General features: G+C 33.7%; 1 protein-coding gene across 1 annotated transcript in view; it reads left to right on the forward strand.

Moving 5' to 3' along the window:
• Nucleotides 1-16,321, forward strand: part of LOC128184684 (GTPase IMAP family member 4-like) — a 129,822-nt gene that overhangs the window by 94,597 nt on the left and 18,904 nt on the right. The gene's annotated exons all lie outside the window — the stretch shown is intronic.

Genomic DNA, 16,321 nt, shown 5'->3' on the forward strand with positions numbered 1-16,321 from the left:
ATAAAAATATCCCCATGCACGCTCTGGGGTGTAACCATTCTCATTATTTAGTGTTATATAGTGACAATAAGTGTAAGCAAATTGAAGTTTCATAATGGATATGAAACGAAGCTGAAGACCTTGCGATTTGTAGTATGTCATTTGAGAAAATTCAAGATAAGATGTAATTTCAACCCATTATTTTAAATAGAGTAACGCATCTTCAGCGATTTAACATGAAATTAATAACGTTAAAAATACTGACGATATTCTTCAATGTCTTTTTTAAATTATGAACCTGTTTGGGATATATAGCCAAAAAATAGGTTCAAACTTAATTATCCCCTCGCGCAACTTGTTGCAAAGGGGATATAGCATCGCTACCGTGCGTGTGTGTGTTCGTATGTGTGTATGTGTGTGTGTGTGTGTATGTATGTATGTATGTATGTATGTATGTATGTATGTATGTATGTATGTATGTATGTGTGTGTGTGCACTCCATTTCAATTTTCTAGTAAATTAATAAAAAACCTTCCAATAGTACCTACAGTTTTCAAGATATGAAGTTGTTCTTTTGCAGATCAATTGTATATATATCAGAGGTGTGCATATTGCTAGGATTTTGATTTCCAATAATTTATCGGAACAATACCAGCTTTTGAACTTAGTCATTTTTTGGCAAAATATTGCATATTGGGTATCCTCATTGTACGGATAACTCCTCCTACAGTTCTCAAGATATGAAGTCGTTCTTTTGCAGATCAATTGTATATATATCAGAGGTGTGCATATTGCTAGGATTTTGATTTCCAATAATTTATCGGAACAATACCAGCTTTTGAACTTAGTCATTTTTTGGCAAAATATTGCATATTGGGTATCCTCATTGTACGGATAACTCCTCCTACAGTTCTCAAGATAGGAAGTTGTTCTTTTGCAGATCAGTTGTACTTATATTAGAGGTGTGCATATTGCTAGGATTTTGATTTCCGATAATTTATCGAAAAAAATACCAGCTTTTGAACTTAGTCATTTTTTGGCAAAATGTTGCATATAGGGTACTCGATTTCACTGGATACGGGTTGACATGGATTATGGATACAGTTTACATAAAAGAAAACCCGGTTTGCTGTCACATTGACAGCTTCTCACTTGTTTGATTTAGATCTAGTACAGGTAAATAAAATGTAGTTTTTGCAGTAATGGAGGGTTAGCTGTATGTGGTCTTCTCATTAACATAACTATATATTGCTAAAAAATGCATCCCTACACACAATAACTCTTGTCGCGAGGGGATGCTCCGCTTAGCGGTGCCCTTGTTTAATGCTTGCTCTAGTTTTTCACTATGACATCCACTTAACTCCCCATTTCTAAAACGTTTGTTGCGTGGACCCTGAGGTCCACGCAGAAAATATATAAGCGAGGTTAAACCGGATGCTATGGGGAAAATTCAGCCTGCGCATAAGCTAGCCTGGTTCCTGTGCGTAATGGGTAGCTCAGGGAACCAGGCCAACCTCTCACCAGAGGGCGCGTTCCGCAAGCTTCACTAACACCTCTCAATCTCTCACCAGAGGGCGCGTTCCGCAAGCTTCACTAACACTGTGTTGAAGCACAGCGTAATACGCCCTCTGGTGAGAGATTGGGAACAAGGCTAGCACAAGTTTATCTGAATCGGGATCGGATTTCCGTGCCATATGACACATATAAGTTCAAAGGCACTGTAATTGTAAAGTTGTCGGTAAACGGTACAGACAAGGTATTCCTTTTAAAGAAATGATTGGCATGTGATATGAACTATCAGTATTGTGAAATAAGTTAATGTTATGCCGAAACTACAACATGCATCAAATAGCATAATTTGCAATGTTTTGTTGTTTTCCGAATACACATGTAACTTAACTTTACATTTATAGTAGGCGAGGCTAGAGAACTTCCCGATTAAATTTTTTAATCATTTAAGTATGATTGAATAATTGATTGATTGAATAACAACGTACAAGTGGTTAAAAGCAGAGGGCTGGATTCTGTGGAATCTCTGATAATTTTAAGGCTTTCACGTTTTCGTTGGAAACACATGCAAATGGTCCACGTATTGTAGTCCTTTTTTAAAGGACAGCAACTTGTTTCTATCTTAAACAAGGTTTAAATCCAACAAAATATTGAGTTGTTGATTTGAAATGATTTCTTTTGCACACCGGAAATGTCCATTGTGAAGTCGTACATTCATTTTTTTAAATTGATTAAAACCTTATAAAGTATATTAAGTTGGATACATGCATGCGAGGGTTTTCTTTAAATTCTCTTTAAAAGGCTGAAAGAGACACACACATACATGCACATACACACACAGCTGCAATGCTATATCTCATTCGTAACATGTTGCGCGAGGGGATAAATAGCATAAATCGTGGTGATATCTTTTTTAATTTCCTAATTAGTTTAAATTTACTTTTATTAAGCGAGATCAATGTACTTCCGAATTATTTTTTACGCATATACGGCAAAATATGATTAAACAATTCTGTGAAATCGAAGAGTAACAGTTCACAATTTTGTCAAGTCTATACCTTTTTAATGGAGAATTATTGGATGTTCCATTCTTCGCATAAATAAACATTTATTCGTCATTAAATTGAATTGCAATAAATGACATTTTCAATATCAATTTCGTGTTTAAATTTTACAACAAAAACAAGCTGCGAAATGATGGTCATTTTCGATATTAAAAATTAAAACAAATGTGTATATAAAGATTGCTTATGTCCTCCGAAGAGACATGAATTTGATCTAGGTTCAAGGTTATGTTCATAAATATGCATAATTCTCGTCTAGGCCATACATATTCAATTTAATAGGCCTATATAATAGAAGATAATTAGAAGCTGAAATTTGACAGAAAGATTACTGGTGACTTGTAATTATTATTATGATCGTGATCTTTGGTCGTTTTTCAGTTACTTCTAAAGGTAGCTATCAAAAAAATGGTACATCAATTACCTTCAAAAGAGAAATACCGGTACAGTGTATTTGAGTTATTATATTTTCTTAGTGTGTGTGTGGGGCAGGGTGGGGGGGGGGGGGGGAGGGTAGGGGGTGTCTGTGAACTCACAATACCTTGCTTGTATTATTTATCAACAAACTGTTGCAATCAAAGGTAACTTTTGTCCATTTCATATTGTATTAAAGCAGGGGGTTAGATCTCGGATAACCTAAAGGGGTTTACATTTCCTTTTTAAACGCATACATATGATATTGTTGCGTGGCCCTGAGGTCCACGCAGAGAATATATAAGCGAGGTTAAACCGGATGCTATGGGGAAAACTCAATCTGTGCATGAGCTAGCCTGGTTCCTGTGCGTAATGGGTAGCTCAGGGAACCAGTCTAGCACACGTTTATCTGAATCGGGATCGGGATTCCGTGCCATATGAAGTTCAAAGGCGCTGTAATTGTAAAGTTGTCGGTAAACACTACAAAAACAAAGTATTCCTTTGAAAGAAATAATTGGCATATGATATGAACTATCAGTATTATAAAATATGTTAATGTTATGCCGAAACTACAACATGCATCAAATAGCATAATTTGCAATGTTTTGTTGTTTTCCGAATACACATGTAACTTAACTATACTTTTATAGTAGGCGAGGCTAGAGAACTTCCCGATTAAATTTTTTAAGCATTTAAGTATGATTGAATAATTATGTCACTGTATAAAAGTTTAAATCTCAAGAATAATGCATCAAAATATGAAATTTTTAATTTACACAAAGCTGTTACTGCAGAGTTAACACAGTAGTGCGAATTGTAATGTGTGCACAAAAAAAAAAAAATTCACCGAATGCCTGATACTATACATGCAAACTTCATTCATAGATGGATCATAATTATTTTAGAAGTATGAATCCTTTAAATTCTGAGATAAAAAGTCAGGGCTGTACATACATGTATACGTAATACAACATACAAATTTAGTGGTTAAAAGCAGAGGGCTAGAGTCGGTGGAATCTCTGATAATCTTAAGGCTTTAACGTTTTCGTTGGAAACACATGCAAATGGTCCACGTATTGTAGTCCTTTTTTAAAGGACAGCAACTTGTCCAAGTATTGCTGTCTTTTTTTTAAAGGACAGAGCAGTGAAAGTCATAATAACTACATGAGAAATTTTAGTTTTGTGCGAGGAATGGTTTGCTTTTCAATCTGACTTATAAAAAGATCAACAAGGATCATGGCTGAGATAATTCGAATATTATACATGTTTAGCATTTCGATAAATTGATAACTTTGTGGGTTAAAACCGTATTAATTACAAGTGTTGTTTTAAATTTTTATTAAACATTTTCAAACAGCAATCCGAATTTAAGGTGGAAGGACCCAATTCAAGATTTCGCACCTCTGCGCAGAAATCCGCGCATATGCTATGAATATGACTGTCGTAATTAGGTACATCAGAATAAGAGAAAAAAATTTTAAACATAATTTGCGAGTTTCGAAAAGTCCGTTTTTTCCCCCAGTTTATATTGTTTTTATCTGGTAGATATTGAATTTATATCTTAACCTAACAATATGATATGTATAGAGCATTTAATGTAACGTCAGGCAATATAAAATTATGTCCTTTTTCAATGATATTTCTAAAGAAAAATGAACCATGCAGTGAACTTTGACACAACCCCTCAAAAAACTTAGGTCGATGACCTACATTTATTTTCTGTTCATCGGTAAGCTAATTGACTTCTTAATATTAAAACATAGAGTCAAAAATCTATTGCAGAATTTTTAAAATATCAGTCTTTATACCACACCCCAAAAAGTTCCTATTACTTCCTATTATATCTGAGGATTTTCGTACCCACAATTTGAAACGCCCCCAGTAAAATAAGGAAGTCGATGATGATGTAATTTTTTTATTGATTTTCACTCGCCATTAACTGATAAAAAATCTATTGAGGAAATAAATTTGGTCTCCCGTCCTTAAGAAATCAGGCCTTTTGCTTTATATTCTGAGATTGTAACACGTCTCATAAATTTGAAATTTTTTTGTTTCAACAATATTTATCTAATTTTCAATTGCTTCTGTGAGATTTGAAGATTTTAATGAAAGATAACCTACTTGTAACATCACTGCTTCCACACAGCTTACAGTTCTTCTGGCCTATTGGTTTTTGAAAATAGATTTATAATGATTTTCCTCGTAATAGTATTTTGTAAGAATTTGTAACGTGTTCACAATAACATCGAGTTTTGCGGGATTCCTCAGTTACTAAACTGAGTTTGAGATATTAATAAAAGAACTTAATTACGAACTACTATGCAAAATTTAACTACGCAAAAATAATAATTCCGCCTGAATATGTACAAGATCGGCGGTTTTGATAAATTATTTCCTTATTTGTTTGAGTAACAAAAATCACTAAAAATCACTTACAGTACTAAACTATAAAAACTACAAAATTAAAACTGTAACCCAACTTATAGAAGATTAAAATTACTAAAAAAAATATACTCAACTAATGAGTATCAATCAGTATTCAACAAATGAATAACAACCACCACCAAGGATTGTATACTCAACTAATGAGTAAACCAAATTTAATGCACAGGGCGAAAAACCATCTTTAAGCAAGTCCTTAAAGGTGGCTTAAAGGTGACTTAAAGGAGCTTAAAGGCTATACAACCTTTAAGCCGCCTTTAAGTCACCTTTAAGCAAGTGCTTATAGGTCCTTAATGTCCAAACTTCTTTAAGCTACCTTTAAGCCACCTTTAAGCCACCTTTAAGCATCTTTAAGTGGCATTTACGCTCTCTTTACACTGCCTTTACACTGTCTTTAAGTGGCCTTTAAGTCAATATTGATCAAGCTGAACAATAAAAACATATATTAAATGCAAAAGCTCTTTTATAGAGATGGGAGGGGGTCATCCGAGTGATAATATAATTTCCAAGGAAGGGGGGGGGGGGGGGGGGGGTGTTCCAGACGGTTTTAATCGTCGCTCCATTAAACACAGATCGCTATCATCAGCACCGCTCTGATGGACACAGATTGCCGTTATAAAATTCTTCATAATTTTTTGGGGGTTTCAAAATTAGTGTAGGTATGAGCGCAGTCTCTGTATTTTAATATGTGCATAAAACTAATTAAAGTATGTTTGTTTCCTATTATAAATTAAACTGTGAAAAAAATCTCTCTCTCTCTCTCTCTCTCTCTCTCAGTTCATCCGGTTATTAAACAAAATAAAGATAATGAACCAAAAATGCATGATTTAATTTGTTAATCGGTTTAAGGTTTGTATTTTTTTTTCAATTTTCATTATTTCTAACTCTAGATCTGCTAGATACATGTTAAAAATGAAAAGACTCTCAACTGCCTTTGTTATATCGGGCAGGATATTACTGCTTTGTTTGTCTAGACATAGTTTTGTTCGTTTGTGTATATCTAATTAGAGTCTATTGTTTGTCCAACTTAAGAAAACCCCTGGAACTAACACAGAATATACAAGATATACACAGCAGTTGTGTCATGTGCCCAGGTGCATGTTTGTGTATATCTAATTAAAGTCTATTGTTTGTCCAACTTAAGAAAACCCTTGGAACTAACACAGAATATACAAGATATACACAACAGGTGTGTCGTGTGCCCAGGTGCACGTCAGGGTTTCTAAAGGCGTTGAATCTTAGTATGTACGAGTATACGATAAGTCTAGTGAATAAAAGTTAATTTACATTTGTAATTCATTTTCAAAGTATTATTTCCTAGCTCTGGGTTTCAAAGATGTTACGTCTACAAATTAACGATACATGTATGTAAGAGTAAAATCTTGAGGCTAATTAATTAATGTACCGGTGATCATAAATAGGGGTTGATTATTTAAATATATGTATAAGGGTAAATATGTCAAATATACCCGGCCTGGCACATCATACAATTGTATGTACAAGTCATTTGCAATTGCCACATGCAGTAAATACATCACCGGTAATTGGTAATTTTGTTTGTTATAGAATTGATAGTTTAAAAATCATGTACATGTACATACAATTACATGTAAATATTTAAACATATTGGAACGGCGCCGCGATCATGAAAACCGGGAAATTGCGGGAAATTGAACAAATACCCTAATAGTATCAATGCATTTAATAAAAGAAATGATTTCATTTTCTTTCTTACATTTTTATAGCTATAAATTAGATGAACGTATATCTACTCGGTTTAAATTTATTAACTAAGAAAGCCTACTATAGTGAACCTACCGGTTTCCATTTAGGTATAATATAATTTTGTTTACTGAAGACCAAGTTCCGTATTTCATTCTAAATACATGCATGCATGTAATTTATAAATTAGATACAATTGATTGTTACAAACTGAATGGTTTGTCAAAATCTTTTCAAGTAAACACATTCAATTCAGTGATTCAATATCCACTGATATATAGGATATAAAAACGTTCATATATATGTAAGTTGCCGTGGCGCAGAGGATGTGTGTTGATGCTGGTAAACTAAGGGTCCCGGGTTCAATTCTCGCCGTGGCCGGTTTTTTTTTTTCATTTTTCTTTCTAGAACAAAAACCGTTTTAATACCTTTTCTTTCATAAAGTTAATACATTTTGTTGGAAATTAAGCACAATATTGAATTAAATTTTTTTTAACGGCTTAAAGGTGGCTTAAAGGTAGCTTAAAGGTGGCTTAAAGGTGGCTTAAAGAAGTTTGGACATTAAGGACCTATAAGTTGTCCTTAAAGGTGGCTTAAAGGTGGCATAAAGATAGTCTTTAAGCTGCCTTTAAGCCATCTTTACGCTTTCTTTAAGCCACCTTTAAGCAATACTTATAGCTTAAAGGTAGCTTAAAGGTGGCTTAAAGATCGTCTTTAAGCTACCTTTAAACACCTTTAAGCTATCTTTAAGGAGGACTTAAAGATGGTCATTCATCTTGTGATGAGTACTCAACAAATGAGTTCTCGACCAACCGATGTGAGTGCTCAACAAATGAGTATTCATTTACTCAGTCTCTGTATAGCTAAGAAAGTGTAGTATGCTCGGCACAACCCGCGAGAGTAAGGAAACTTCCACGTTTTCTTATGGGAATTTACCAGGATACTTACCTTATGCAATACGTCTGTTCGCTTCTGAAGTCAGAACTACTCTGATCTAGTGTGTTGGTAATGCGACGCTTATATTCCCTTCTATCAAGGATGTCTGAGAAAACATTCCTTTATCAGAGGCGGGAAATTCAAATAATCAAATCTATATACATTACAAATTCGCCACCCGATCCCTTCCAACCATTGTGACCCACCCTATCAGTGGGGATTATGATTTTAATTAAATGTACACTGCTTGGGAATGCACAAGTTACAATTTTTCTACACAATTGTCTTTTGAGAAGATTTTTAAAAATACTTACAAATTTTATATATTTTCAAATGACCTTTAAAGGGGCATGGTCACGATTTTCGTCAAATTCTATTTTTTTATTCTTATTATTAACATTGCTTAAAATATGCATTTCTAAAAATCAAATGAAATTTGAGAGGCAGTCTTTAAGTTTTAAGCAAGATACAGAGCTCACAAATCTGTGTTATGTAAACAAGGCTCGTGTCCTGTTTTTGTGTACATAAGACAATATACCAATTAAAAACCTTTTCCAGTTGATTTTTCTATCTTCTTATTCATTTTAAGCATAGATAAACAGTTCTTAACTTTTAACACATTCATTTTAAATTAGGTCTAAATTTAAAATGTTCACTTCAACATTTAAAATGTAAACAAAAGCTTTGTTTACATGTCAAAGAACTCAACAAATGACACTCAAAGTCTGTTTGCCTATTAAGAATGTCTCACTGAAGCATAGTAATTTTTCAAATTGGAAAAATAATTTTTGACCAAAATCATGACCATGCCCCTCTAAGGAGACTTGTTTTTTCAATTAAAGACATATGAAAGTCCTTCCCCTAATAATGATTTCTGCCAAGTTTAGTTGAAATTTGATCAGTAGTTTTGGAGAAGAAAATAAAAGTGAATAGTTTATGACAACGACAACAACAACTCCAACGACGACGACAGACAACGGACAAATTTTGTTTAGAAGAGCTCACGTGAGCCTTCGTTAACATTGTACACGGATGCTGTTTACTTTTTGTTCGACAATAAAAAGATTTTGTTATACAGCGACTTTTAACTCGAAATAATTTCAATGTGTCCTTACCCGTAATAATAAAATACATGTCATTCGTCGTAAAAAGAACTATACTTCGGTACAATATTAGCATATTTTGATAAAGAAATGATCATGTTTTTTCTAAAATATACCTATTATTTCACTTTTTCTTTAAATATAAATTATAATTTGTTACTTTCTTCTTACTTTAATAAAAATAGCAATATTGTAGAGGCTATTTTACATATAGAATATACAAGAAATGATAATGTAAAATTTAAATATATAAGGGGGTCATAAAATTTTGCAGGGTTTATACTTTTCTTCACAAAAAGTGTGCCCATTTATATGATATAATGAAACTTATTCTTCAGGCAAAAGGACCATTCATCTACGTTGAATAAAATTGAGGGTCATTATCCTACGTCTAAAAATGACTCCTGGTCATAATTCTGTGGAGATCTTTTTTTTGCTTTACACCGGTCAAAATGTGATCCAGATATGTCACTTTAGCTTTCAACTCAGGTGAGGTTAAGGTACATTCATGTCATTGATCAGCTATAGAAAGACCTAATTTCCGAGATCACACGTTATACGTAAATAAAAAAACCCAAAAAACTACATGTCCATACATGAAATTACCTGCACTTACACCGATCATGAGTTATGTTTGCACTGACTTTTCCCCCTAGTATGTTGGTACTGGGAATGGAAGTGCGCACCTAGAATTAATGATTAAACCAAAAGTAATAAATGTTTACTTAACTGAAGCATCGTTATCGCCTAATTCAATTTTATCTTGATTGTATTTCTCAAAGCAGGTAAAATAGCCAATTTGAAGCGGCAGAAGTCCGCTATTTTTGCATTGAATTTTATGCGATTTTTTGCATTAAATTCTGGTAGATAAGTTATGTGACATACTATTCACATCGGTTGGGCTCCAGGTCCCCTTTAAACAAACTAAATTGTAGCATCATTAGATTATATTTCAATCTAACGAGTATACACACCTCTAGTTCTTATTTGCATTCATAATTTAATAGAAACTGACAGGACTAAAATCAACAAGATCTAGTTTTAACTAATTTATCAATCATTTGAAACATTAAGTAACATAAGAAATCAAGGTACTGAGAGTACTGAAAGACGGGGTCTTGAAAGTTTGAATTTGTAATTGTCCTTGATTTTCTCGAATATGCTGTCAAATATTATGAATTTTAATTAGTTGTTTCAATCTACGTTAAATTGGCTCCTTGCAATTGTCTGATACATTGTCTAAATTTTACTCAATCCCTGCCTTTATAACTGTAGAAAATCGACACGGTATTTTATGTAAAATAAGACCCCAAGGAAAATTTTTAAAAATTTCTACTAACCGGGAAAATCAAAACAACTATATCAAGGTAGATAATTTAAATCATTAGATTTTTTCAATTTTGTGATCCAAGAGAAAATCCACAAGTCGGACGGTATCCATTATACAACGTTTATGAAAACCCCGAAAACTCTCAAACTGCTGAATTAATTAACAAAAATAATATTTTTATACTGATAACAAACACAGGCACCTGACGTTAGAAATATTTTTTTACAATAAGATTCCAAGTACTCTAACAATAAAAAGGTTTGTTACAGTCGCCATTTTTATTTTTAAGACCGACTTATCTGACACGATTTTCTTGCAGCGATTCATGCAAAATTAATAAGTAAAAATAAATCCGTTCGCCACTTACTACTTTTTTTTGTAAACTCGTGCATCACCTACACGAAGTATGATAGTTCATTAAAAATCATACTCCAAAAATCAGAGACATAAATAACAGAGATTGGCAACTCAGCCATAAGCGTGTGAATGTTACGGGACCAACCTTACTTTGAGAACTACAACTGCAACAACAATCTTGTATAAGTCATTAAATTTGAACCTGATAGTGAACACGTACCTGTATATATGTTTAAGCATGTTTTATTTATGAAACAACTACAAAAAGTTTAACTCTTTATTTAGCTTTTAAATTACTTTTTTAAAAACTTATTGACTTTTCACAAAGTAATAGTAATGGTAATGCATTACTTTACTCATGTTATAGTAATGTAATGCATTACGTCAAGAAAAATAAGTAACGGTAATGGTAATTTAATGCCCTAATTCATGAAGAAATTGTAATGCAATGCATTACTTTACAATGTAATTCACTCAAAGCCAGATTCCAACTAAGCCGGACAATTTGAACATTAACATTTAACTTGGTTCTTCAATCGATAAGATTGTATAATTTATATTATTTGATGTATTGGTCACCCAAAATGTATAATCTATATAGAATATGCTAACAATGCATTGTTCAAATCTTAATTCAGTTTAACTAATTAAAGAGCCAATGAACGAAAAGGCAAATTCAGACTTGTTTTTTTTTCTATGTACAAAATTATGTACAAAATTCCTTTAAAAACGAACAGCAGTCATACCGCAGGTAGACTGGAAACTAATGAAACACCTATTTCTTTGTATAATCCGTCCTAATTTTAACTTCGGCCTGCGCATGAAATTCGGTAGTATTCAGTTGAAAGATTGTCAAAATAATATTGACAACCTTTCATAAATGGTACATTGCGTTTAGGATCATTACATTTAATTCAACCTTAAACCTCTTCTATTGATTAATGAGCTCAAACACTGTCTAACTGAATCATCTACGGCGTTGTGCATTCAGTTACGTACCTCATTCCACATTTGAGCCCGAGCAGGAATATTTTGATCAATAAAACTTTTTTTTTAATTTCTAAATAGAATTTAGTTTATACACAGAGGACTTAAAAAAGATTTAATGCGTGTTTTTATAATAAATATTTACTGATATGCATGAAAACATTCTGCACTATTTTCTTACGCGTAGACTTAATTTATGCGTTCTACGCGTGCCTTCCGGTTTGAGACTTCGGCTGACAGTAAACTAATAGACGGGGTCACGTGACCCCGTCTAAAAATCACGAACTGCACGAAAAATTCACTATAATGTCGGAATCCTTTATAAGCAGACTAGGCTATTTCTTTTACATGTATCTAATGTGCTGTTGTACGTTTACAATATTAGTTATATTTACTTACGCTTTACGATCATGTCATAGGTTCAAACTTAAATGCTATTTTACATGTATATGATTGATGTGGCTTTATAGGTAGCGATCATCGCAGAAAAAAGTATCAAAATCCGCGAACGCGCATGCTATGTAATTTTTCTGCAATGTCGCTACCTCCATACCCGCATTAATCACATGATTTCAATGACCAATACAATAATGGACAACGCATGCCTCGTAGTCTATTAAAACACTTCACTCTTCACTTACACAAACACACTAATGGTTTTCTGATTGCACTCGAATAATTAGTTGACTGAAAAGGCCAACAGGTCGCCTCAAAGATTTAAAAAAGTGTACTCTATGACGATTTTTTTTTGTTACAGTATTAGTTGTAAAATCAGAGATTATGACTGAAGAAAAATCTTCTAGAAAAGGTAACCCTTCTTCTTTAAGTAAGCTTGGGGATGCTTAATTTTTATGTATAACTTATTTTTACTTTACAATTACAACAGATTCAAATTTAAACTGACCAAATTGTTGATTCAATACGCAAGAAGAAAACTTTTATTCCAGGATGCTGTTTTTATAATGTTAGATATTGCAGTTACATGGACATTCATTTGATTAAATGTCTATAAAACAAAGCAAAAGAAGTTGTACATTGAGAAATAAAAAAAAAACACCACATACACGGTTCTGCATCTATCCATATTTTATATTATTATGCCCCCTTTGATAGAGGAAGGACACAATGCTTTATTGCAACCGTTGTATCTAACGGTCGGTCGGTCCATCATGAGTTTTTGTTCATTTTCTTCGCAGAGGTTGCACCAACTGAAATTAAATTTAGAATGCAGATTATACTCTGTCATAAGATATCCTCGATTTACATTTTGCTTCAATACTCTATATTTATAAATACCCAACATTTCAACGGTATGAAAAAATTATGAAAAGATTTCTCAGTTAAAACACCCAAGTGAGCTTATTATGTTACAATACACGGCAAAACAATGTGAAGTCTACGGGGATTTTGTATTGCAGCAAGCCCGGATAATACTCCCGCTTCTTGGTCAACGCTTGTTAGGTTTTCACCTCCATCTGGCATATCAACAATTCAAAAACTGACAAAAACAAACTGAAAGCTGTTGAAAAGCTGAAACTAGACCTGCACTAGAATAAAAACTTAAATTGCTATATTTTCAACCAACACTCTAGAATTTTTTTCTATGCATCTATGATGCAACACTTAATGCAAACTAGTCTACTCACTACTGCACTAACTAATCACTACAGTAATTCATTAATCTAAGCTAAAAGATAAGTATAAAATCATGCAAATGAATGATAATGATAGTTGTAATGAGAAAAAAAACCCAGAAGAGTTTGAAGTTGAACTCAGTACAAACACTTCAGAACTAATAAACCGATTAAAAGATCAACTCAATCTTGAAACTAAAAATCAAAATGAATTTCACCAATTTCTGCAAAATTCTCACATTTTGTAAACAATTATTGCTTGATATGCCCAAGTTAGTGCAGTAAAGTATTAGTAACAAATCTGACTGTCTTCGTCTGGATCTGACAGCTGTCAATGACCCTGAAATTTAAGTAAAGGTTATTTGATTTACGCGAGGTTACTAACTCACTAACTAAACACGCAAGCTCTATCACACATGAAATCACGAATGGTACAGCAGCAACATGAGAAATAAATGAAATGATAAACTGTACAATAATAGAAAAGAAAATAAACACATAAAATATATTCAGTGTAAAAAAAATCACTCACAGTCGGTCACAATAAGTTCACTGAAGTCAGTCAAGCGAAACCGGGTGTTCGACTTTCCTCGCCGTCCTAGATTTTGTCTCCATAACAGTCAATCACGCACGGATCCTGTATTTACGGTCGCTTATCTTCCGGAATTTCAATGGCTAGGCCAGAATATTCATTACATGTAGTAGAAACATGATGTGATTATAATCTTGGCGATTATAAAGTCTCCCAAACGAACGGGGCCATCATTGGGAGTTGGGTCAAACTTTATAGACAAAAAGATTTAGAGCTTGATTATTTTTATTTCTGAAGTTACATGATGTTTGTTGGTAAGGACCATCCCTGGGGTCCAATACCTACATACCATTTGATGCCAAGGAACAAGAATATGTATAAGGAACAAGAATATATATAGATTAGGGGTGGGGATCTTGACCGTTTTCAAGATATTTGGGCACTTCCTGTTTGAAGGGTGTCAGGACTTCCTTCGGGGCCCATGACCTACATAACATATGATTCCCCTTGACACAAGAAACAAGAATAATAATACATGTAGTTTAGTGGTGGTGATCCTTACCGTTTTCAAGATATTTGTGCACTTCCTAATTGAGGGGGTCAAGACCACCCCCGGGGCCAATGATCTACATAACATTTGATGCCCCTTAACACAAGGAACAAGAATATATTGTTTAGGGGTGGCGATCTCGACCGTTTTCAAGATATTTGAGCACTTCCTGTTTGAGGGGGGTCAGGACAGCTGAAGGGCCAATGACCTACATATCATTTGATTCCTCTTGACAAAAGAAACAAGAATATATATGGTTCAGGGGGATATTAACAGTTTTCAAGATTTGTGCCTTTACCTTTTAATGGAGTCAGGACCACCTCGGGGCTCATGACTTACATACCATTTTATTCCCCTTTACACAAGGAACAAGAATATATATGGTTTAGGGGTGGGGATATTAACAGTCTTCAAGATATTTGGGCACTTCCTGTTTGAGGGGGGTCAGGACCACCCCCTACATACCATTTGATTCCCCTTAACACATGGAATAAGAATATTTATGGTTTATTGGTCATGATTCTAAAAGATTCTGAGATATATGGTCATTTCCAATTCCTGAGGGATGGGGATGACCCCAGGGGTAAGATCTAATAAACCCTATATATTGCCTGTAACAGTCAATAAATGATTCTAAAAACCATATATTGTTACCTTTGTCCATTTTCAAGTTATATCCATTTACAATAGAGTCTACAATTTTCCCCATAAGGTTCAATGTTAGACCCCACGACCTTTTCACCCCCTAGAAAAGTGGTTGGTCAACCCCAAATGAGAAAAATCAAACCAGATTGCACATCTAGATATGCAGGCCTATCGTATCGTACAATTCTGTTCAGCCATCTCTGAGATACGCGCCGGACAAGTTCAGATCGGGAAAGAATAAAAAGAATAATAATAATAATAATAATATTAATAATTATAATAACTAGACACGATCTCGTTGTCTTCTGTCTGATTTTAGAATTTTTAGATATATGTTCGATCTTGATTTTGCTATTTTAAAGCTAAACATAATTTAGAATAGAAAAACAGGGTCTACATTCTAAGGGCCAGATAGATACTATTTTGTTTCAGGGATAAGAGCTTTGTTCAACAAGTGTTTAGGAATTCGTCACCGTTCTTGAGATATCTGGGAAAAAAAAGTTTCTGGGGCCGGCCCCTTATCTCTTTATTGGAGCCGCTGAACCAAATTTTGAAGGTAGAATTTTGTAAAATACATCATTTTGAGCATCTTTTCTTCTATACTGCTCTTCAAATTATTTTCCTTTTTGAGATAAAGGTGTTCATACTTTTGGACTCTTGACCCCTAAAAAATCCTTTTTACATTACATCTGAATAAATCATTACATTACTTGGATACATAACTGTAAGATAAAAACATTTGCATCTATAGCCTTTCATTAAATTTCCTTCGGTGAAGAGCTGCAGATGAAAGATTTTAGAGCCCTTTGGTGCCCTTATTTGAGGGGCCAGCCGCTTTTCCTTGATCTCAAATAAAAGGTCATTTAAATCTTAACACATTTTGTTCAACAACTGTTTGGAAATTCGTTACCGTTCTTGAAATATATGGGAAAGAACGTTTTAGGGGCCAATTCCTTAAGTCCTCATAGAAGCCGTTTACCGAAATTTTAAAAATTGCATATTTTTTGGTACATCATTCTGACCATCTTTTCTTCGATACTGCCTTTCAAAATATTTTTCCTTTCTGAGACATATGTGATCAAATTTCTGGACTTTTGGCTCCTAAAACCCCTAGTTA

The sequence above is a fragment of the Crassostrea angulata genome, chromosome 5 (genome assembly GCF_025612915.1).
Source record: "Crassostrea angulata isolate pt1a10 chromosome 5, ASM2561291v2, whole genome shotgun sequence".
Classification (NCBI taxonomy): Eukaryota; Metazoa; Mollusca; class Bivalvia; order Ostreida; family Ostreidae; genus Magallana; species Magallana angulata.